Source organism: Somniosus microcephalus, unplaced genomic scaffold (genome assembly GCF_052327205.1).
Source record: "Somniosus microcephalus isolate GS21.2 unplaced genomic scaffold, FLI_Smic_1.0 unresolved_chr8, whole genome shotgun sequence".
NCBI classification, from domain to species: Eukaryota; Metazoa; Chordata; class Chondrichthyes; order Squaliformes; family Somniosidae; genus Somniosus; species Somniosus microcephalus.
In genome coordinates, this window is record NW_028225186.1 from 33,031,984 (window position 1) to 33,055,938 (window position 23,955).

General features: G+C 44.7%; 3 non-coding genes across 3 annotated transcripts; all 3 read left to right on the plus strand.

The window, feature by feature from the left end:
• Positions 1-317: 317 nt before the first annotated feature.
• Positions 318-389, plus strand: trnae-uuc (transfer RNA glutamic acid (anticodon UUC)). The gene has a single exon. It is a non-coding gene; the product is annotated as a tRNA-Glu (tRNA).
• A 3,972-nt stretch (positions 390-4,361) lies between these two features.
• Positions 4,362-4,433, plus strand: trnae-uuc (transfer RNA glutamic acid (anticodon UUC)). Its single transcript has one exon. It is a non-coding gene; the product is annotated as a tRNA-Glu (tRNA).
• Positions 4,434-14,463: 10,030 nt separating this feature from the next.
• On the plus strand, positions 14,464-14,535 carry trnae-uuc (transfer RNA glutamic acid (anticodon UUC)). The gene has a single exon. It is a non-coding gene; the product is annotated as a tRNA-Glu (tRNA).
• The last annotated feature ends 9,420 nt before the right edge of the window (positions 14,536-23,955 follow it).

A 23,955-nucleotide genomic window follows, 5' to 3' on the forward strand; every position in this document is an offset into this window, starting at 1 on the left:
GATGCTTTGTCTCAAGCACTGCATCACCATTTCCTCTACAATGTCCTGGATATTATAATGTTCAGTATTCAATTCCCCGACGGCTTCTCTCTGACTGTATGCCTCTGTCTCTGAGAAAAGCATAGAAGGAAATAAATGCCAAATGGACGCCTTCCCGCAATGGTGCTGTGGCTTAGTGAACTTGTCCTTTGTGTTCTCGTCTAAAAGATGTCATCTTGAACGAAAAGTTTGTCTGGCGTGAAAGTGATCTGAATTTCAAAGCAGCAAGGAGGAAAGTCTGCGTTGCTCTGCTTGCTGGCAAGCGCATTTTTGCAGCTTCCCTGGTGGTCTAGTGGTTAGGATTCGGCGCTTTCACCGCCGTGGCCCGGGTTCGATTCCCGGTCAGGGAACAGTGTGTTTTGGGGCTGTTTGAAATGCCTCCAATCAATGCACCCGCGCGAAGCAATGCCTGCTGCTGATCAACCGTTGAAATTTCAACACTGCTGTCGCCTCAACAGGTACACAATGTACTTGCTTGCCTTCTGTGAAATGCCTGCTGTTTCAAAGTCAGCAGGGAATTATATTTGGAACGAGACAATTTAAACGTGTGCATTCCCACATTTAACTGCAGCTCACAGTGTCAGAACAGTCACGGTTATTATCAATCTTCCATGTATTTTCTTGCAGGCCGCACCCCCCTAACAAACTTAGCTTATCACAGCACGGCTATCAATCAACTCAACGCCAGTGTGAAGAATGCAACATTTGAAAGTTAGCAACGTGTGCAAGACTTTAGTGAGAGAGAGTTGGGCCGTGATAACATTTCTAAGCAGTAAGATATTCATTAGGCATGAGCCCTTGCTGCGTAATACAATTCTCCCCATACTGATTCTGTTATCTTCAATTGGTCTCCTCTGGTTACCGTCATACCTGCCACTGGCAAGCGTTTCTCCTTATTACCTCAATCAAATCCCCTTGTAATTTTGAAAGCCTCTTATTAAATTTCCTCTTAACCGCCTGAGGAAAACAATCCCAAACTCTCAACATAACTGAAGTTCCTTATCCCTCGGACCACTCTGCAAGACGTCAAACTGAGTGTCTCGCTCTGTATGTCTATCTTTGTCTCCCTCTTTGTCCGTGTCTCTCTATGTATAGGATTCTGAGGGTGCTTGACAGGATAGATGCAGGGAGGATGTTTCTCCTCCTGGGGGAACCTAAAACTAGGGGGCAAAGCTTCAGGATATCCGGTCGGCCATTTAAAACGGAGATGAGCAGGAATTTCTTCACTCAGAATGTGGTGAATCTTTGGAATCCTCTATCCCAGAGAGCTGTGGAGGCGGAGTTATTGAATATGTTCAACGTGGAGATAGACATATATTTGAGCTACAGTGGAGTCAAGGGTTATGGGGAGCGGGCAGGAAAGTGGCGTTGAGTTGAAGATCTGATCAGCCATGAATTTTTTGAATGGCGGGGCAGGCTCGAGGGGACGAATTGCCCACTCCTGCTCCTATTTCTTCTATTCTTATTTCTGTCCCTTCTGCTTGTTTGTCCCTCTGTTCACAGGAGGATTTTAGCTCTGACAGATTCAGTATCGTTCAGTTACTCGTTAGTATAGTGGTGAGTATCTCTGCCTGTCACGCGAGGGACCGGGGTTCAATTCGCCGACGAGGAGGATTTTTAACATCCCCAATTTTAAACCTTTGGGCAGCTCCTTAAAAAGATCCTGGGAAAAGTTGATTGGAATAAAATGAACTAAAATAATTATAAAATAGGTACTGGCATATGAAGAAATGTATAACAACTCCCTGCACCAGTTCCTCGTTAGTAGAGTGTGCTCTTTTTGTGTGGGGCACTGAGGAGGGAGAGAGAAAATAAGATAACAGCGGGAGAAAGCATGACTGCTCTTTCAAAGAGACAGCACGGGCACGATTGGCCGAATGGCCTCCCTCTGTGCTGCCAGCCTCCATGAATCCATGACACTGAGATGGATATCTGAGACATCCCCACACAAAGAGAACACATACGGATATTTTATGTGTGTTTGATGCTTTGTCTCAAGCACTGCATCACCATTTCCTCTACAATGTCCTGGATATTATAATATTCAGTATTCAATTCCCCGACGGCTTCTCTCTGACTGTATGCCTCTGTCTCTGAGAAAAGCATAGAAGGAAATATATGCCAAATGGACGCCTTCCCGCAATGGTGCTGTGGCTTAGTGAACTTGTCCTTTGTGTTCTCGTCTAAAAGATGTCATCTTGAACGAAAAGTTTGTCTGGCGTGAAAGTGATCTGAATTTCGAAGCAGCAAGGAGGAAAGTCTGCGTTGCTCTGCTTGCTGGCAAGCGCATTCTTGCAGCTTCCCTGGTGGTCTAGTGGTTAGGATTCGGCGCTTTCACCGCCGTGGCCGGGGTTCGATTCCCGGTCAGGGAACAGTGTGTTTTGGGGCTGTTTGAAATGCCTCCAATCAATGCACCCGCGCGAAAAAATGCCTGCTGCTGATCAACCGTTGAAATTTCAACACTGCTGTCGCCTCAACAGGTACACAATGTACTTCCTTGCCTTCTGTAAAATGCCTGCTGTTTCAAAGTCAGCAGGAAATTATATTTGGAACGAGACAATTTAAACGTGTACATTCCCACATTTAACTGCAGCTCACAGTGTCAGAACAGTCACGGTTATTATCAATCTTCCATGTATTTTCTAGCAGGCCGCACCCCCCTAACAAACTTAGCTTATCACAGCACGGCTATCAATCAACTCAACGCCAGTGTGAAGAATGCAACATTTGAAAGTTAGCAACGTGTGCAAGACTTTCGTGGGAGAGAGTTGGGCCGTGATAACATTTCTAAGCAGTAAGATATTCATTAGGCATGAGCCTTTGCTGCGTAATACAATTCTCCCCATACTGATTCTGTTATCTTCAATTGGTCTCCTCTGGTTACCGTCATACCTGCCACTGGCAAGCGTTTCTCCTTATTACCTCAATCAAATCCACTTGTAATTTTGAAAGCCTCTTATTAAATTTCCTCTTAACCGCCTGAGGAAAACAATCCCAAACTCTCAACATAACTGAAGTTCCTTATCCCTCGGACCACTCTGCAAGACGTCAAACTGAGTGTCTCGCTCTGTATGTCTATCTTTGTCTCCCTCTTTGTCCGTGTCTCTCTATGTATAGGATTCTGAGGGTGCTTGACAGGATAGATGCAGGGAGGATGTTTCTCCTCCTAGGGGAACCTAAAACTCGGGGGCAAAGCTTCAGGATATCCGGTCGGCCATTTAAAACGGAGATGAGCAGGAATTTCTTCACTCAGAATGTGGTGAAACTTTGGAATCCTCTATCCCAGAGAGCTGTGGAGGCGGAGTTATTGAATATGTTCAACGTGGAGATAGACATATATTTGAGCTACAGTGGAGTCAAGGGTTATGGGGAGCGGGCAGGAAAGTGGCGTTGAGTTGAAGATCTGATCAGCCATGAATTTTTTGAATGGCGGGGCAGGCTCGAGGGGACGAATTGCCCACTCCTGCTCCTATTTCTTCTATTCTTATTTCTGTCCCTTCTGCTTGTTTGTCCCTCTGTTCACAGGAGGATTTTAGCTCTGACAGATTCAGTATCGTTCAGTTACTCGTTAGTATAGTGGTGAGTATCTCTGCCTGTCACGTGGGGGACCGGGGTTCAATTCGCCGACGAGGAGGATTTTTAACATCCCCAATTTTAAACCTTTGGGCAGCTCCTTAAAAAGATCCTGGGAAAAGTTGATTGGAATAAACTGAACTAAAATAATTATAAAATAGGTACTGGCATATGAAGAAATGTATAACAACTCCCTGCACCAGTTCCTCGTTAGTAGAGTGTGCTCTTTTTGTGTGGGGCACTGAGGAGGGAGAGAGAAAATAAGATAACAGCGGGAGAAAGCATGACTGCTCTTTCAAAGGGACAGCACGGGCACGATTGTTCGAATGGCCTCCCTCTGTGCTGCCAGCCTCCATGAATCCATGACACTGAGATGGATATCTGAGACATCCCCACACAAAGAGAACACATACGGATATTTTATGTGTGTTTGATGCTTTGTCTCAAGCACTGCATCACCATTTCCTCTACAATGTCCTGGATATTATAATATTCAGTATTCAATTCCCCGACGGCTTCTCTCTGACTGTATGCCTCTGTCTCTGAGAAAAGCATAGAAGGAAATATATGCCAAATGGACGCCTTCCCGCAATGGTGCTGTGGCTTAGTGAACTTGTCCTTTGTGTTCTCGTCTAAAAGATGTCATCTTGAACGAAAAGTTTGTCTGGCGTGAAAGTGATCTGAATTTCGAAGCAGCAAGGAGGAAAGTCTGCGTTGCTCTGCTTGCTGGCAAGCGCATTTTTGCAGCTTCCCTGGTGGTCTAGTGGTTAGGATTCGGCGCTTTCACCGCCGTGGCCCGGGTTCGATTCCCGGTCAGAGAACAGTGTGTTTTGGGGCTGTTTGAAATGCCTCCAATCAATTCACCCGCGCGAAGAAATGCCTGCTGCTGATCAACCGTTGAAATTTCAACACTGCTGTCGCCTCAACAGGTACACAATGTACTTGCTTGCCTTCTGTGAAATGCCTGCTGTTTCAAAGTCAGCAGGGAATTATATTTGGAACGAGACAATTTAAACGTGTGCATTCCCACATTTAACTGCAGCTCACAGTGTCAGAACAGTCACGGTTATTATCAATCTTCCATGTATTTTCTTGCAGGCCGCACCCCCCTAACAAACTTAGCTTATCACAGCACGGCTATCAATCAACTCAACGCCAGTGTGAAGAATGCAACATTTGAAAGTTAGCAACGTGTGCAAGACTTTAGTGAGAGAGAGTTGGGCCGTGATAACATTTCTAAGCAGTAAGATATTCATTAGGCATGAGCCCTTGCTGCGTAATACAATTCTCCCCATACTGATTCTGTTATCTTCAATTGGTCTCCTCTGGTTACCGTCATACCTGCCACTGGCAAGCGTTTCTCCTTATTACCTCAATCAAATCCCCTTGTAATTTTGAAAGCCTCTTATTAAATTTCCTCTTAACCGCCTGAGGAAAACAATCCCAAACTCTCAACATAACTGAAGTTCCTTATCCCTCGGACCACTCTGCAAGACGTCAAACTGAGTGTCTCGCTCTGTATGTCTATCTTTGTCTCCCTCTTTGTCCGTGTCTCTCTATGTATAGGATTCTGAGGGTGCTTGACAGGATAGATGCAGGGAGGATGTTTCTCCTCCTGGGGGAACCTAAAACTAGGGGGCAAAGCTTCAGGATATCCGGTCGGCCATTTAAAACGGAGATGAGCAGGAATTTCTTCACTCAGAATGTGGTGAATCTTTGGAATCCTCTATCCCAGAGAGCTGTGGAGGCGGAGTTATTGAATATGTTCAACGTGGAGATAGACATATATTTGAGCTACAGTGGAGTCAAGGGTTATGGGGAGCGGGCAGGAAAGTGGCGTTGAGTTGAAGATCTGATCAGCCATGAATTTTTTGAATGGCGGGGCAGGCTCGAGGGGACGAATTGCCCACTCCTGCTCCTATTTCTTCTATTCTTATTTCTGTCCCTTCTGCTTGTTTGTCCCTCTGTTCACAGGAGGATTTTAGCTCTGACAGATTCAGTATCGTTCAGTTACTCGTTAGTATAGTGGTGAGTATCTCTGCCTGTCACGCGGGGGACCGGGGTTCAATTCGCCGACGAGGAAGATTTTTAACATCCCCAATTTTAAACCTTTGGGCAGCTCCTTAAAAAGATCCTGGGAAAAGTTGATTAGAATAAAATGAACTAAAATAATTATAAAATAGGTACTGGCATATGAAGAAATGTATAACAACTCCCTGCACCAGTTCCTCGTTAGTAGAGTGTGCTCTTTTTGTGTGGGGCACTGAGGAGGGAGAGAGAAAATAAGATAACAGCGGGAGAAAGCATGACTGCTCTTTCAAAGGGACAGCACGGGCACGATTGTTCGAATGGCCTCCCTCTGTGCTGCCAGCCTCCATGAATCCATGACACTGAGATGGATATCTGAGACATCCCCACACAAAGAGAACACATACGGATATTTTATGTGTGTTTGATGCTTTGTCTCAAGCACTGCATCACCATTTCCTCTACAATGTCCTGGATATTATAATATTCAGTATTCAATTCCCCGACGGCTTCTCTCTGACTGTATGCCTCTGTCTCTGAGAAAAGCATAGAAGGAAATATATGCCAAATGGACGCCTTCCCGCAATGGTGCTGTGGCTTAGTGAACTTGTCCTTTGTGTTCTCGTCTAAAAGATGTCATCTTGAACGAAAAGTTTGTCTGGCGTGAAAGTGATCTGAATTTCGAAGCAGCAAGGAGGAAAGTCTGCGTTGCTCTGCTTGCTGGCAAGCGCATTCTTGCAGCTTCCCTGGTGGTCTAGTGGTTAGGATTCGGCGCTTTCACCGCCGTGGCCGGGGTTCGATTCCCGGTCAGGGAACAGTGTGTTTTGGGGCTGTTTGAAATGCCTCCAATCAATGCACCCGCGCGAAGAAATGCCTGCTGCTGATCAACCGTTGAAATTTCAACACTGCTGTCGCCTCAACAGGTACACAATGTACTTCCTTGCCTTCTGTAAAATGCCTGCTGTTTCAAAGTCAGCAGGAAATTATATTTGGAACGAGACAATTTAAACGTGTCCATTCCCACATTTAACTGCAGCTCACAGTGTCAGAACAGTCACGGTTATTATCAATCTTCCATGTATTTTCTTGCAGGCCGCACCCCCCTAACAAACTTAGCTTATCACAGCACGGCTATCAATCAACTCAACGCCAGTGTGAAGAATGCAACATTTGAAAGTTAGCAACGTGTGCAAGACTTTAGTGAGAGAGAGTTGGGCCGTGATAACATTTCTAAGCAGTAAGATATTCATTAGGCATGAGCCTTTGCTGCGTAATACAATTCTCCCCATACTGATTCTGTTATCTTCAATTGGTCTCCTCTGGTTACCGTCATACCTGCCACTGGCAAGCGTTTCTCCTTATTACCTCAATCAAATCCACTTGTAATTTTGAAAGCCTCTTATTAAATTTCCTCTTAACCGCCTGAGGAAAACAATCCCAAACTCTCAACATAACTGAAGTTCCTTATCCCTCGGACCACTCTGCAAGACGTCAAACTGAGTGTCTCGCTCTGTATGTCTATCTTTGTCTCCCTCTTTGTCCGTGTCTCTCTATGTATAGGATTCTGAGGGTGCTTGATAGGATAGATGCAGGGAGGATGTTTCTCCTCCTGGGGGAACCTAAAACTCGGGGGCAAAGCTTCAGGATATCCGGTCGGCCATTTAAAACGGAGATGAGCAGGAATTTCTTCACTCAGAATGTGGTGAAACTTTGGAATCCTCTATCCCAGAGAGCTGTGGAGGCGGAGTTATTGAATATGTTCAACGTGGAGATAGACATATATTTGAGCTACAGTGGAGTCAAGGGTTATGGGGAGCGGGCAGGAAAGTGGTGTTGAGTTGAAGATCTGATCAGCCATGAATTTTTTGAATGGCGGGGCATGCTCGAGGGGACGAATTGCCCACTCCTGCTCCTATTTCTTCTATTCTTATTTCTGTCCCTTCTGCTTGTATGTCCCTCTGTTCACAGGAGGATTTTAGCTCTGACAGATTCAGTATCGTTCAGTTACTCGTTAGTATAGTGGTGAGTATCTCTGCCTGTCACGCGGGGGACCGGGGTTCAATTCGCCGACGAGGTGGATTTTTAACATCCCCAATTTTAAACCTTTGGGCAGCTCCTTAAAAAGATCCTGGGAAAAGTTGATTAGAATAAAATGAACTAAAATAATTATAAAATAGGTACTGGCATATGAAGAAATGTATAACAACTCCCTGCACCAGTTCCTCGTTAGTAGAGTGTGCTCTTTTTGTGTGGGGCACTGAGGAGGGAGAGAGAAAATAAGATAACAGCGGGAGAAAGCATGACTGCTCTTTCAAAGGGACAGCACGGGCACGATTGTTCGAATGGCCTCCCTCTGTGCTGCCAGCCTCCATGAATCCATGACACTGAGATGGATATCTGAGACATCCCCACACAAAGAGAACACATACGGATATTTTATGTGTGTTTGATGCTTTGTCTCAAGCACTGCATCACCATTTCCTCTACAATGTCCTGGATATTATAATATTCAGTATTCAATTCCCCGACGGCTTCTCTCTGACTGTATGCCTCTGTCTCTGAGAAAAGCATAGAAGGAAATATATGCCAAATGGACGCCTTCCCGCAATGGTGCTGTGGCTTAGTGAACTTGTCCTTTGTGTTCTCGTCTAAAAGATGTCATCTTGAACGAAAAGTTTGTCTGGCGTGAAAGTGATCTGAATTTCGAAGCAGCAAGGAGGAAAGTCTGCGTTGCTCTGCTAGCTGGCAAGCGCATTCTTGCAGCTTCCCTGGTGGTCTAGTGGTTAGGATTCGGCGGTTTCACCGCCGTGGCCGGGGTTCGATTCCCGGTCAGGGAACAGTGTGTTTTGGGGCTGTTTGAAATGCCTCCAATCAATGCACCCGCGCGAAAAAATGCCTGCTGCTGATCAACCGTTGAAATTTCAACACTGCTGTCGCCTCAACAGGTACACAATGTACTTCCTTGCCTTCTGTAAAATGCCTGCTGTTTCAAAGTCAGCAGGAAATTATATTTGGAACGAGACAATTTAAACATGTACATTCCCACATTTAACTGCAGCTCACAGTGTCAGAACAGTCACGGTTATTATCAATCTTCCATGTATTTTCTTGCAGGCCGCACCCCCCTAACAAACTTAGCTTATCACAGCACGGCTATCAATCAACTCAACGCCAGTGTGAAGAATTCAACATTTGAAAGTTAGCAACGTGTGCAAGACTTTAGTGAGAGAGAGTTGGGCCGTGATAACATTTCTAAGCAGTAAGATATTCATTAGGCATGAGCCCTTGCTGCGTAATACAATTCTCCCCATACTGATTCTGTTATCTTCAATTGGTCTCCTCTGGTTACCGTCATACCTGCCACTGGCAAGCGTTTCTCCTTATTACCTCAATCAAATCCACTTGTAATTTTGAAAGCCTCTTATTAAATTTCCTCTTCACCGCCTGAGGAAAACAATCCCAAACTCTCAACATAACTGAAGTTCCTTATCCCTCGGACCACTCTGCAAGACGTCAAACTGAGTGTCTCGCTCTGTATGTCTATCTTTGTCTCCCTCTTTGTCCGTGTCTCTCTATGTATAGGATTCTGAGGGTGCTTGACAGGATAGATGCAGGGAGGATGTTTCTCCTCCTGGGGGAACCTAAAACTCGGGGGCAAAGCTTCAGGATATCCGGTCGGCCATTTAAAACGGAGATGAGCAGGAATTTCTTCACTCAGAATGTGGTGAAACTTTGGAATCCTCTATCCCAGAGAGCTGTGGAGGCGGAGTTATTGAATATGTTCAACGTGGAGATAGACATATATTTGAGCTACAGTGGAGTCAAGGGTTATGGGGAGCGGGCAGGAAAGTGGCGTTGAGTTGAAGATCTGATCAGCCATGAATTTTTTGAATGGCGGGGCAGGCTCGAGGGGAAGAATTGCCCACTCCTGCTCCTATTTCTTCTATTCTTATTTCTGTCCCTTCTGCTTGTATGTCCCTCTGTTCACAGGAGGATTTTAGCTCTGACAGATTCAGTATCGTTCAGTTACTCGTTAGTATAGTGGTGAGTATCTCTGCCTGTCACGCGGGGGACCGTGGTTCAATTCGCCGACGAGAAGGATTTTTAACATCCCCAATTTTAAACCTTTGGGCAGCTCCTTAAACAGATCCTGGGAAAAGTTGATTAGAATAAAATGAACTAAAATAATTATAAAATAGGTACTGGCATATGAAGAAATGTATAACAACTCCCTGCACCAGTTCCTCGTTAGTAGAGTGTGCTCTTTTTGTGTGGGGCACTGAGGAGGGAGAGAGAAAATAAGATAACAGCGGGAGAAAGCATGACTGCTCTTTCAAAGGGACAGCACGGGCACGATTGTTCGAATGGCCTCCCTCTGTGCTGCCAGCCTCCATTAATCCATGACACTGAGATGGATATCTGAGACATCCCCACACAAAGAGAACACATACGGGTATTTTATGTGTGTTTGATGCTTTGTCTCAAGCACTGCATCACCATTTCCTCTGCAATGTCCTGGATATTATAATGTTCAGTATTCAATTCCCCGACGGCTTCTCTCTGACTGTATGCCTCTGTCTCTGAGAAAAGCATAGAAGGAAATATATGCCAAATGGACGCCTTCCCGCAATGGTGCTGTGGCTTAGTGAACTTGTCCTTTGTGTTCTCGTCTAAAAGATGTCATCTTGAACGAAAAGTTTGTCTGGCGTGAAAGTGATCTGAATTTCAAAGCAGCAAGGAGGAAAGTCTGCGTTGCTCTGCTTGCTGGCAAGCGCATTCTTGCAGCTTCCCTAGTGGTTAGGATTCGGCGCTTTCACCGCCGTGGCCCGGGTTCGATTCCCGGTCAGGGAACAGTGTGTTTTGGGGCTGTTTGAAATGCCTCCAATCAATTCACCCGCGCGAAGAAATGCCTGCTGCTGATCAACCGTTGAAATTTCAACACTTCTGTCGCCTCAACAGGTACACAATGTACTTGTTTGCCTTCTGTGTAAATGCCTGCTGTTTCAAAGTCAGCAGGGAATTATATTTGGAACGAGACAATTTAAACGTGTGCATTCCCACATTTAACTGCAGCTCACAGTGTCAGAACAGTCACGGTTATTATCAATCTTCCATGTATTTTCTTGCAGGCCGCACCCCCCTAACAAACTTAGCTTATCACAGCACGGCTATCAATCAACTCAACGCCAGTGTGAAGAATGCAACATTTGAAAGTTAGCAACGTGTGCAAGACTTTAGTGAGAGAGAGTTGGGCCGTGATAACATTTCTAAGCAGTAAGATATTCATTAGGCATGAGCCCTTGCTGCGTAATACAATTCTCCCCATACTGATTCTGTTATCTTCAATTGGTCTCCTCTGGTTACCGTCATACCTGCCACTGGCAAGCGTTTCTCCTTATTACCTCAATCAAATCCCCTTGTAATTTTGAAAGCCTCTTATTAAATTTCCCCTTAACCGCCGGAGGAAAACAATCCCAAACTCTCAACATAACTGAAGTTCCTTATCCCTCGGACCACTCTGCAAGACGTCAAACTGAGTGTCTCGCTCTGTATGTCTATCTTTGTCTCCCTCTTTGTCCGTGTCTCTCTATGTATAGGATTCTGAGGGTGCTTGACAGGATAGATGCAGGGAGGATGTTTCTCCTCCTGGGGGAACCTAAAACTAGGGGGCAAAGCTTCAGGATATCCGGTCGGCCATTTAAAACGGAGATGAGCAGGAATTTCTTCACTCAGAATGTGGTGAATCTTTGGAATCCTCTATCCCAGAGAGCTGTGGAGGCGGAGTTATTGAATATGTTCAACGTGGAGATAGACATATATTTGAGCTACAGTGGAGTCAAGGGTTATGGGGAGCGGGCAGGAAAGTGGCGTTGAGTTGAAGATCTGATCAGCCATGAATTTTTTGAATGGCGGGGCAGGCTCGAGGGGACGAATTGCCCACTCCTGCTCCTATTTCTTCTATTCTTATTTCTGTCCCTTCTGCTTGTTTGTCCCTCTGTTCACAGGAGGATTTTAGCTCTGACAGATTCAGTATCGTTCAGTTACTCGTTAGTATAGTGGTGAGTATCTCTGCCTGTCACGCAGGGGCCCGGGGTTCAATTCGCCGACGAGGAGGATTTTTAACATCCCCAATTTTAAACCTTTGGGCAGCTCCTTAAAAAGATCCTGGGAAAAGTTGATTGGAATAAAATAAACTAAAATAATTATAAAATAGGTACTGGCATATGAAGAAATGTATAACAACTCCCTGCACCAGTTCCTCGTTAGTAGAGTGTGCTCTTTTTGTGTGGGGCACTGAGGAGGGAGAGAGAAAATAAGATAACAGCGGGAGAAAGCATGACTGCTCTTTCAAAGGGACAGCACGGGCACGATTGTTCGAATGGCCTCCCTCTGTGCTGCCAGCCTCCATGAATCCATGACACTGAGATGGATATCTGAGACATCCCCACACAAAGAGAACACATACGGATATTTTATGTGTGTTTGATGCTTTGTCTCAAGCACTGCATCACCATTTCCTCTACAATGTCCTGGATATTATAATATTCAGTATTCAATTCCCCGACGGCTTCTCTCTGACTGTATGCCTCTGACTCTGAGAAAAGCATAGAAGGAAATATATGCCAAATGGACGCCTTCCCGCAATGGTGCTGTGGCTTAGTGAACTTGTCCTTTGTGTTCTCGTCTAAAAGATGTCATCTTGAACGAAAAGTTTGTCTGGCGTGAAAGTGATCTGAATTTCAAAGCAGCAAGGAGGAAAGTCTGCGTTGCTCTGCTTGCTGGCAAGCACATTCTTGCAGCTTCCCTGGTGGTCTAGAGGTTAGGATTCGGCGCTTTCACCGCCGTGGCCCGGGTTCGATTCCCGGTCAGAGAAAATCTGTTTTGGGGCTGCTTGAAATGCCTCCAATCAATGCACCCGCGCGAAAAAATGCCTGCTGCTGATCAACCGTTGAAATTTCAACACTGCTGTCGCCTCAACAGGTACACAATGTACTTCCTTGCCTTCTGTAAAATGCCTGCTGTTTCAAAGTCAGCAGGAAATTATATTTGGAACGAGACAATTTAAACGTGTACATTCCCACATTTAACTGCAGCTCACAGTGTCAGAACAGTCACGGTTATTATCAATCTTCCATGTATTTTCTTGCAGGCCGCACCCCCCTAACAAACTTAGCTTATCACAGCACGGCTATCAATCAACTCAACGCCAGTGTGAAGAATGCAACATTTGAAAGTTAGCAACGTGTGCAAGACTTTAGTGAGAGAGAGTTGGGCCGTGATAACATTTCTAAGCAGTAAGATATTCATTAGGCATGAGCCTTTGCTGCGTAATACAATTCTCCCCATACTGATTCTGTTATCTTCAATTGGTCTCCTCTGGTTACCGTCATACCTGCCACTGGCAAGCGTTTCTCCTTATTACCTCAATCAAATCCACTTGTAATTTTGAAAGCCTCTTATTAAATTTCCTCTTAACCGCCTGAGGAAAACAATCCCAAACTCTCAACATAACTGAAGTTCCTTATCCCTCGGACCACTCTGCAAGACGTCAAACTGAGTGTCTCGCTCTGTATGTCTATCTTTGTCTCCCTCTTTGTCCGTGTCTCTCTATGTATAGGATTCTGAGGGTGCTTGACAGGATAGATGCAGGGAGGATGTTTCTCCGCCTGGGGGAACCTAAAGCTCGGGGGCAAAGCTTCAGGATATCCGGTCGGCCATTTAAAACGGAGATGAGCAGGAATTTCTTCACTCAGAATGTGGTGAAACTTTGGAATCCTCTATCCCAGAGAGCTGTGGAGGAGAAGTTATTGAATATGTTCAACGTGGAGATAGACATATATTTGAGCTACAGTGGAGTCAAGGGTTATGGGGAGCGGGCAGGAAAGTGGCGTTGAGTTGAAGATCTGATCAGCCATGAATTTTTTGAATGGCGGGGCAGGCTCGAGGGGACGAATTGCCCACTCCTGCTCCTATTTCTTCTATTCTTATTTCTGTCCCTTCTGCTTGTTTGTCCCTCTGTTCACAGGAGGATTTTAGCTCTGACAGATTCAGTATCGTTCAGTTACTCGTTAGTATAGTGGTGAGTATCTCTGCCTGTGATGCGGGGGACCGGGGTTCAATTCGCCGACGAGGAGGATTTTTAACATCTCCAATTTTAAACCTTTGGGCAGCTCCTTAAAATGATCCTGGGAAAAGTTGATTAGAATAAAATGAACTAAAATAATTATAAAATATGTACTGGCATATGAAGAAATGTATAACAACTCCCTGCACCAGTTCCTCGTTAGTAGAGTGTGCTCTTTTTGTGTGGGGCACTGAGGAGGGAGAGAGAAAATAAGATAACAGCGGGAGAAAGCATGACTGCTCTTTCAAAGGGACAGCACGGGCACGATTGTTCGAATGGCCTCCCTCTGTGCTGCCAGCCACCATGAATCCATGACACTGAGATGGATATCTGAGAAATCCCCACACAAAGAGAACACATACGGGTATTTTATGTGTGTTTGATGCTTTGTCTCAAGCACTGCATCACCATTTCCTCTACAATGTCCTGGATAATATAATGTTCAGTATTCAATTCCCCGACGGCTTCTCTCTGACTGTATGCCTCTGTCTCTGAGAAAAGCATAGAAGGAAATATATGCCAAATGGACGCCTTCCCGCAATGGTGCTGTGGCTTAGTGAACTTGTCCTTTGTGTTCTCGTCTAAAAGATGTCATCTTGAACGAAAAGTTTGTCTGGCGTGAAAGTGATCTGAATTTCAAAGCAGCAAGGAGGAAAGTCTGCGTTGCTCTGCTTGCTGGCAAGCGCATTCTTGCAGCTTCCCTGGTGCTCTAGTGGTTAGGATTCGGCGCTTTCACCGCCGTGGCCCGGGTTCGATTCCCGGTCAGGGAACAGTGTGTTTTGGGGCTGTTTGAAATGCCTCCAATCAATGCACCCGCGCGAAGAAATGCCTGCTGCTGATCAACCGTTGAAATTTCAACACTGCTGTCGCCTCAACAGGTACACAATGCACTTCCTTGCCTGGTTTAAAATGCCTGTTGTTTTAAAGTCAGCAGGAATTTACATTTGGAACGAGACAATTTAAACATTTACATTTGGAACGAGACAATTTAAACGTGTACATGCCCACATTTAACTGCAGCTCACAGTGTCAGAACAGTCACGGTTATTATCAATCTTCCATGTATTTTCTTGCAGGCTGAACACCCCGAACAAACTTAGCTTATCACAGCACGGCTATCAATCAACTCAACGCCAGTGTGAAGAATGCAACATTTGAAAGTTAGCAACGTGTGCAAGACTTTAGTGAGAGAATGTTGGGCCGTGATAACATTTCTAAGCTGTAAGGTATTCATTAGGCCTGAGCCCTTGCTGCGTAATACAATTCTCCCCACAATGATTCTGTTATCTTCAATTGGTCTCCTCTGGTTACCGTCATACCTGCCACTGGCAAGCGTTTCTCCTTATTACCTCAATCAAATCCCCTTGTAATTTTGAAAGCCTCTTACTAAATGTCCTCTTAACCGCCTGAGGAAAACAATCCCAAACTCTCAACATAACTGAAGTTCCTTATCCCTCGGACCACTCTGCAAGACGTCAAACTGAGTGTCCCGCTCTGTATGTCTATCTTTGTCTCCCTCTTTGTCCGTGTCTCTCTATGTATAGGATTCTGAGTGTGCTTGACAGGATAGATGCAGGGATGATGTTTCTCCTCCTGTGGGAATCTATAACTAGGGGGCAAAGCTTCAGGCTATCCGGTCGGCCATTTAAAACGGAGATGAGCAGAAATTTCTTCTCTCAGAATGTGGTGAATCTTTGGAATCCTCTATCCCAGAGAGCTGTGGAGGCGGAGTTATTGAATATATTCAACGTGGAGATAGACATATATTTGAGCTACAGTGGAGTCAAGGGTTATGGGGAGCGGGCAGGAAAGTGGCGTTGAGTTGAAGATCTGATCAGCTATGAACTTTTTGAATGGCGGTGCAGGCTCGTGGGGACGAATTGCCGAATCCTGCTCCTGTTTCTTCTGTTCTTTTTATTATTTCGGTCCTTTCTACCTCTTTGGCCCTCTGTTCAGCGAAGGATTTTAGCTCTGACAGATTCAGCATCGTTCAGTTTCTCGTTAGTATCCCTACCTGTCACGTATGAGACTGGGGTTCAGATCCGAAATGGGAGGATTTTTAGCTTCCCCAATTTTAAACCTTTGGGCAGCTCCTTAAAATGACACTGGGAAAAGTTGATTAGAATAAAATGAACTAAAATAATTTTAAAATATGTACTGGCATATGAAGAAATGTATAACAACTCCCTGCACCAGTTCCTCGTTTGTAGAGTGTTCTCCTTCTGTTTGCCTTTTGTGTGGGGCACTGAGGAGGGGGAGAGAAAATGAGATAACAGCGGGAGAAAGCACGACTGCACTTTCAAAGAGACAGCACAGGCACGATTGGCCGAATGGCCTCCCACTGTGCTGCCAGCCTCCATGAATCCATGACACTGAGATGGATATCTGAGACATACCCACACAAAGAGAGCACATACGGGTATTTTGTGTGTGTTTGATGCTTTGTCTCAAGCACTGCATCACCATTTCCTCTACAATGTCCTGGATATTATAATGTTCAGTATTCAATTCCCCGACGGCTTCACTCTGACTGTATGCCTCTGTCTCTGAGAAAAGCATTGAAAGAAATATATGCCAAATGGACGCCTTCCCGCACTTGCTGCTGTGGTTTAGTGAAGATGTCCTTTGTGTTATCGTCTAAAAGATGTCATCTTGTACCGAAAGTTTGCCGGGCGTGAAAGTGATCTGAATTTCGAAGCAGCAAGGAGGAAAGTCTGCGTTGCTCTGCTTGCTGGCAAGCGCATTCTTGCAGCTTCCCTGGTGGTCTAGTGGTTAGGATTCGATTCCCGGTCAGGGAACAGTGTGCTTTGGGGCTGTTTGAAATGCCTCCAATCAATGCACCCGCGCGAAGCAATGCCTGCTCCTGATCAAACGTTGAAATTTCAACATTGCTGTCGCCTCAACATGTACACAATGTACTTCCTTGCCTTCTGTAAAATGCCTGCTGTTTGAAAGTCAGCTGGAAATTATATTTGGAACGAAACAATTTAAATGTGTACATGCCCACATTTAACTGCAGCTCACAGTGCCAGAACAGTCACGGTTATTATCAATCTTCCATGTATTTTCTTGCAGGCTGCATCCCCCTATCTTGTTATTGCTTCAAGCTTTCCGTTCTTATCCAATTAAGTGTAAAACGCAGAAAAGTTCAGAAAAGGGTTTTCAGAATGGATTATCTACTGTGGCCGATTGTCCTGGTGGATTTTCATGGCAAGAACGCTGCACTAGGAATATTTGTATAAGGCAAGGAGAATATCCAGGCTGCCTGGCAGAAGACTGATCGATGAAGCGAGTGTTTCCATTGGAGGCAGGAGGGCAGAAGCAGTATGCTCATCACTGTTCCTTTCACGGAACCAAAGACTCCATTTTTATACAATAGATATGTTTGTAGAAATTAAGATCTGCTAATAGTCTTAGGGTGGGCTCGAACCAGCAACGTTTCAGTTAACAGCCGAATGCGCTGGCCCATTGACACCACAGAGACAGACAAGCGATCCTTTGCAATCGGAATTATTCCACAGGAACCCACGTGATTATATGCCAGCTCGTTCACAGCAGAGGCACCCATTTTGCAGCAAATCAGAAGCTGCGGTGATCCAATTGCCCGTCGGGGTAGTCGAGGCCGAGTGGTTAAAGACTTAGAAATCCATTGCGATTCCACGGCGGAGGTTCGAATCGTTTCGACTACGGAAATAAGGAAGTCATACCAAATGACCCGTTTTCACTTCCTTTTAACTGTTGCCTTTCGGTTCCTCTGCTGAGACACATTCAAAGCTACAATCAAACAACGATTCAAGCAGAAAGTAAAACAAGCACTTCACCCCATTATTACATCATGGCATCACGATACGCCTAGGCCTCAGGAGAAATACTACATCGTTTAATACTCTTGAAACCGTGAAAGCAATTTTAACCGTCGAAAATATATATTTTGCATCCCATGGAAGAAAATACACTTCGTCCACGCAGCCATCTTCCAGTTTATGCTACTTCCTACTGCGATGCTTATTTAATGAACTAAGCCAGACTGGCCACAGTTCCCAACCCCGCCGTCCAAGATCGGTACATGAGAACATAAGAAATAGGAGCAGGATTTGGCCATGCGGCCCTCGAGCCTGTTCCGCTATTCATAAAAACATAAGAAATAGGAGCAGGAGTAGGCAAATCGGCCCCTCGAACCCGCTCCGCCATTCAATAAGATCATGGCTGATCTGATCCTAACCGCCAATCTATTATCACAGAACCATCTCCTGAATCTAACAGAATTCGACACACGAAATAGGAGCAGGATCAGGTTACACGGCCCCTGGGCCCGCTCGGCTACCCACAGGGCCATGACCGATCCGAACCTAGACCCATGTCCAAATTCCTGCCCGCTCCCCATAACCCTTAATTCCCTTTACTTCTAGGAAACTGTCTATTTCTGTTTTAAATTTATGTAATGATGTAGCTTCTACGGCTTTTTGGGGCAGCATATTCCATGGACCTACCACCCTCTGAGTGAAGTAGTTTCTCCTCATCTGAGTTTTGAAAGAGCAGCCCCTTATTCTAAGTCTATGCCCCCTAGTTCTAGTTTCACCCATCATCGGGAACATCCTCCCCGCATCCACCCAATCCAACCCCTTCACAATCTTATATGTTTCAATAAGATCGCCTCTCATTCTTCTGAACTCCAATGAGTAGAGTCCCAATCTACACAACCTCTCCTCATATGTCCATCCCCTCATCCCCGGGATTAACCGAGTGAACCTTATTTGTAATGACTCGAGAGCAAGAATGTCTTTTCTTAAGCATGGACACCAAAACTGTACGCAGTATTCCAGTTGCGGTCTCACCAATACCTTGTACAACTGAAGCAATAACTCCCTATTTTTATATTCTATCCCCCTAGCAATGAAAGCCAACATTCCATTGGCCTTCTTAATCACTTGCTGCACCTGCATACTAACCTTTTCGGATTCGTGCACCAGGACCCCCAGGTCCCTTTGTACTTCAGTACTTTCCAGTTTCTTGCCATTAAGATAATAAATTGCTCTCCGATTTTTCCTGCCAAAGTGCATAACCTCACACTTTCCAGTATTGTATTCCATCTGCCAAATCTCTGCCCACTTACTTAGCCTGTCTATGTCCCCTTGCAGGTTTTTTATGTCCTCCTCACTCACTAATTTCCCTCCCATCTTAGTACCATCTGCAAACTTTGATATGTTACACTCGGTCCCCTCCTCCAAATCGTTAATATAGATTGTAAAGAGTTGGGGACCCAGCACTGACCCCTGCGGAACACCACTAGTTACTGATTGCCAGTCTGAGAATGAACCATTTATCCCAACTCTCTGCCTTCTGTTAGATAGCCAATCTTCTATCCATGCCAGAATATTACCCCCAATCCCGTGATTTTTTATCTTAAGCAATAATCTTTTGTGTGGCACCTTGTCAAATGCCTTTAGGAGGTATAAATACACGACGTCCACTGGTTCCCCTTTCTTCACCCTATATGTTACTTCCTCAAAGAACTCCAGCAAATTTGTCAAACATGACTTCCCCTTGATAAAACCATGCTGACTTTGTCCTATTAAATTATGTTTATCCAAATGTCCTGTTACTGTCTCCTTAATAATGGACTCCAAAATTTTACCTACCACAGATGTTAGGCTAACCGGTCTATAGATTCCAGCCTTCTGTCTACTACCCTTTTTAAATAAGGGTGTTACATTAGCAGTTTTCCAGTCTGCCGGGACCTTTGCTGAATCCAGAGGAGTTTTGGAAAATTATTACCAATGTATCCACAATCCCTACCGCCACTTCCCTCAAGACCCTAGGATGTAGGCCATCAGGTCCAGGTCATTTATCCGCCTTGAGTCCCATTATTTTACCGAGTACCACTTCCTTAGTGATTTTGATCGTGTTTAGCTCCTCCCCCCCTATAGCCCCCTGTTTGTCCAGTGTAGGGATATTCTTAGTGTCCTCTACTGTAAAGACTGATAAAAAATATTCATTCAGTGTTTTTGCCATCTCCATATTTCCCACCATTATTTTCCCGGTCTCATCATCTAAGGGACCAACGTATACTTTAGCCTCCCTTTTTCTTTTTATATAACTATAAAAAATCTTACTATCTGTTTTTATATTTTTTGCTCATTTGCTTTCATAATCTATCTTCCCTTTCTTAATCAATCTTTTTGTTAATTTTTGCTGTCTTTTAAAGTTTTCCGAATCCTCTATCCTCCCACTAGATTTGGCTACCTTATATGCCCTTGTTTTTAGTCGAATACTATCCTTAATTTCTTTACTTAGCCACGGATGGCTGTCTTTTCTTTTACACCCTTTTCTTCTCAGTGGAATATATTTTCTTTGGAAGTTGTAAAATAACTCCTTAAGTGTACGCCACTGATCATGTATCGTCTTACACTTTAATCTATTTCCCAATCCACTCTACTCAATTCCGCTCTCATACCTTCATACACTCCTTTATTCAAGCTTAGCACGCTTGTTTGAGATCCAACCTTCTCACCCTCTGATTGAATATGGAATTCAACCATGTTATGGTCACTCACTCCAAGGGGATCCTTTACTAGGACATTTTTTATTAATCCTGTCTCGTTACACAGGACCAGATCTAAAGTTGCTTGCCCCCTGGTCGGTTCAGATACATACTGCTCAAGAAACCCATCCCTAATACACTCAATGAGCTCATCCTCAAGGCAGCCCTGCCCAATTTGATTTGTCCAATTAATATGATAGATGTTCCTTTATTACAAGCCTCAACTATCTCCTGATTGATACACCGCCCAACAGAGTTGCAACTGTTCGGAGACCTATGGACTACGCCCACTAGTGTTTTTTAACCCTTATTATTCCTTATCTCTACCCAAACTGTTTCACTATAATGCTCCTTTGACCCAATATCATTTCTCTGTATTACAGTGATTCCTTCCGTTATTAACATAGCCACCCCACCTCCCCTTCCTTCCTGCCTGTCCTTCCTGATCGTTAAATAACTTGGTATGTTTAATTCCCAGGCATTGTCACACTGCAGCCATGTTTCTGTGATGGCCACAAGATCATACCCATATGTAGTTATTTGTGCCATTAACTCGTCTATTTTGTTACGAATGCTACGTGCATTCAGATAGAGAACTTTCAAATATGTTTTGTGACACTTAGTTCCTGCTTTTGTCCTTTTTTATTACTTTACCTTTTACTCCATACCTTCTGCCCCTTCCTGACACGCTCTGGTTTTAATTTCCCCAGTGCTACCTAAGTGTATGACCTTCTCTGTTGTCATTTTTATTATTTGCGCTCTAGGAACCTCCCCCCCCCCCCCCACCCCGACGAGTTAGTTTAAAGCCATCTCTACAGCCCTAGTTATATGATCCGCCAGGACTCTAGTCACTGCACTGGCCAAGCGAAGCCCGTCCCAACGGAACAGCTCCCTCCTGCCCCATTACTGGTGCCAGTGTCCCAGGAAGCAAAACCCATTTCTCCCACACCAGTCTTTGAGACACGCATTTAACTCTCTCATTTTATTTCTCCTAGCCAAATTCGCTCGTGGCTCAGGTAATAAACCAGAGATTATTATCCTTGAGTTTCTTTTTTTTGAATTTGACCCCTAGCTGCCCATACTCCTTTAACAGAACCGGCTTCCTAGTCCTATCTACGCCGTTTGTACCAACATGGACCACGACAACTGGATACACCCCCTCCCACTGCAAGTTTCTTTCCAGCCCAGAGGAAATGTCCTTAACTCTGGCACCGGGTAGGCAACACAGCCTTCGGGACTCTCGCTCTCGGCTGCAGAGAACTCTATCTATTCCCCTAATAATAATATCCCCTACCACTACAACCAATAAGGTCATGGCTGATCCTTTACCTCAACTGTTAATTACCGACCTCGCCCCATATACCTTGATCCCCGTAATGTACAAATATATCTCGATTAGGAACGTTCTCAACGACTGAACAGCCACAGCCCTCTGGGTAGAAAATTCCAAAGTTGCACAACCCTTAGAATGAAGAAATTTCTCCTCATCTCAATCCTAAATGGCCGGCCCCTTATTCTGAAAATTAGACCCCTAGTTCTTGACTCCACAGCCATGGTAAAAAGCCCTGACAGAATTTATATGTTCTTCCTTCGTACAGTCTGCTGAGTTCATTTCACCACAGAAAACAATGATTACCTGGATGAACAAGCAGTAGGAAATAGAATGCAGCCGCAGAGTTATTCTCCAACCATATTCTCTGACAGGCACGCGGCCGTATAAAGGGACAAAAGCAGCACACGAGATTTTTGAATCCCGTTCGTCGAATTGCCTCAATTTGACCGAACGCCATATGAAGCAGCAATTTGAATCAGACATTGCAATCAATTTCAGTCTCAAAACGTTTAGCGATCACACACTGCAAACCACACGCAAAACGAAAAGCACAAGGCCCATGCAAGTCACTAAACCGCATTCAAACGCAGCAACCAAATCAGTTCGCGTCAAAGATTTTTTGATTACAAATTCAAACCTCTAGCATTTTGGCTGAATACAAGAGATTGGAGGTGCTGCTCGCTTCTCGGCCGCGGCGCCAGCGACAGGAACCAGTCATCCGCTTACAACCGAGTCCTCCAACATCCTGGAGCTGCTTGTGACGGAGCAGTTCATTCCTCAAGCCCTGATTGGACACATTCAATGGGGGCGTTCTCACGCTGCTGTATGTGAATGAATGGTTTTTGTCACGTGATCAGGGTGCGTGGCGATAAAAGGAAGCTGAAGTTGTCTGGCAATTGTTCTTGTTTCAATTTTTCCATTCGAATCCATGTAAGTGTAAAACTGAGGAAAGTGTAGAATTTCTCCTCATCGCAATCCTAACTGGCCGGCCCATTATTCAGAAACGTTGAAACCTAGTTCGGGACTCCACAGCCAGGGTGAACAGAGTCTTAGCATCCGCTCAGTCAAGCCCTGAAATAATTTATATGTTCTTCCTTCGTTCAGCCTGCTGATATCATTTCGCCACAGAAAACAATTTTTAACTTGATGGATACTGTGGGATTGCAAAATTATGCCTGTGAGCCGAAGCCTGAATCCTCCAGTCTCTAACACATGTAGCATTAGACTGTAATACTCGAAATTATATTTAAAGGATGATTAGCTTTACATTATTGAGAGTTATAGGTACTAAAAGTGTACATGTAGCATTTAGATAGCTGCAAAGCATGATTGGATGCCTGACCATTATATATTAACTCTTTCTAGCTAGTACTGCAGAATATCTGACCAAAGCAGATTCGCCAGACTGCGGGCCGCCACCCCACGTATTTCCAAACATTCGGGAACGTTGTTATCAACTTTACAGAAGCAGTGTTCAACATAGCTTGCCCTTCTAAGAGATAAGGAGAACGAGCCACAGAATATGTGTTTTTTTGGTTTGTTTGCTCGATGGTTATTGGAGACACATGTCCTTTTTGGAGTTACAAACCTTCAGGCACTAGCTCCTACTGTAGAATTGGGTTATACAACATTTATGAGAGAATTCCTTAAAATCCCACAAGTTGTGGCCACCAAGGTAACACTAAATGGAATTAGCCATTTCTGTGACAATCCTTGCTTCAAACACGTTATCTCCCTTTGGAATGTTTGCTCGATGCTCGAGCTGACATTGTTTATCCCAACAATCTTTTCTCGAGAGATTAATGAAGTAACTGCACATCCCCAGGGCTAGCACAGTAACACCAGGGGTGATAAGCATGGTTGCGGCCTTGCTGAAAGCTACTTTGTGGAATCTCAATGTCTGGAAACTATGCGCTTACTGATAAGAAGTAACTACAACTAGTGTGAGATGTTTAGTGTCACTGACAGTTGAGTGACAACCGCGTCATCCAATAAGAGAGTAACTGCAGTGACAGTGATTGTATGTGTACGCCCACATTTTGTAACCGGTGGGTGTTGCCCATTGAAAGGTATAAACATGCTTGTATTGCAGCTTTTCCTTTGAGAGTTAGCTGCGAGCTTCAGGAAGCTAGCCTCTCTCCCTTTGTGCACACGGTCTCCCGGTCGTTTTCTAATAAACTTTAACTTCATCAGCAGTTCCGTCTCCCCATCTGGTTTTGCTCCGAAAATTCGTGCCTAACAGTTGGTGTCAGAAGTGGGATACTGTGCTTCAGGTAGGACGCTCAAACGGGTCCTGTATTGAAGGGTGGAGGTTGA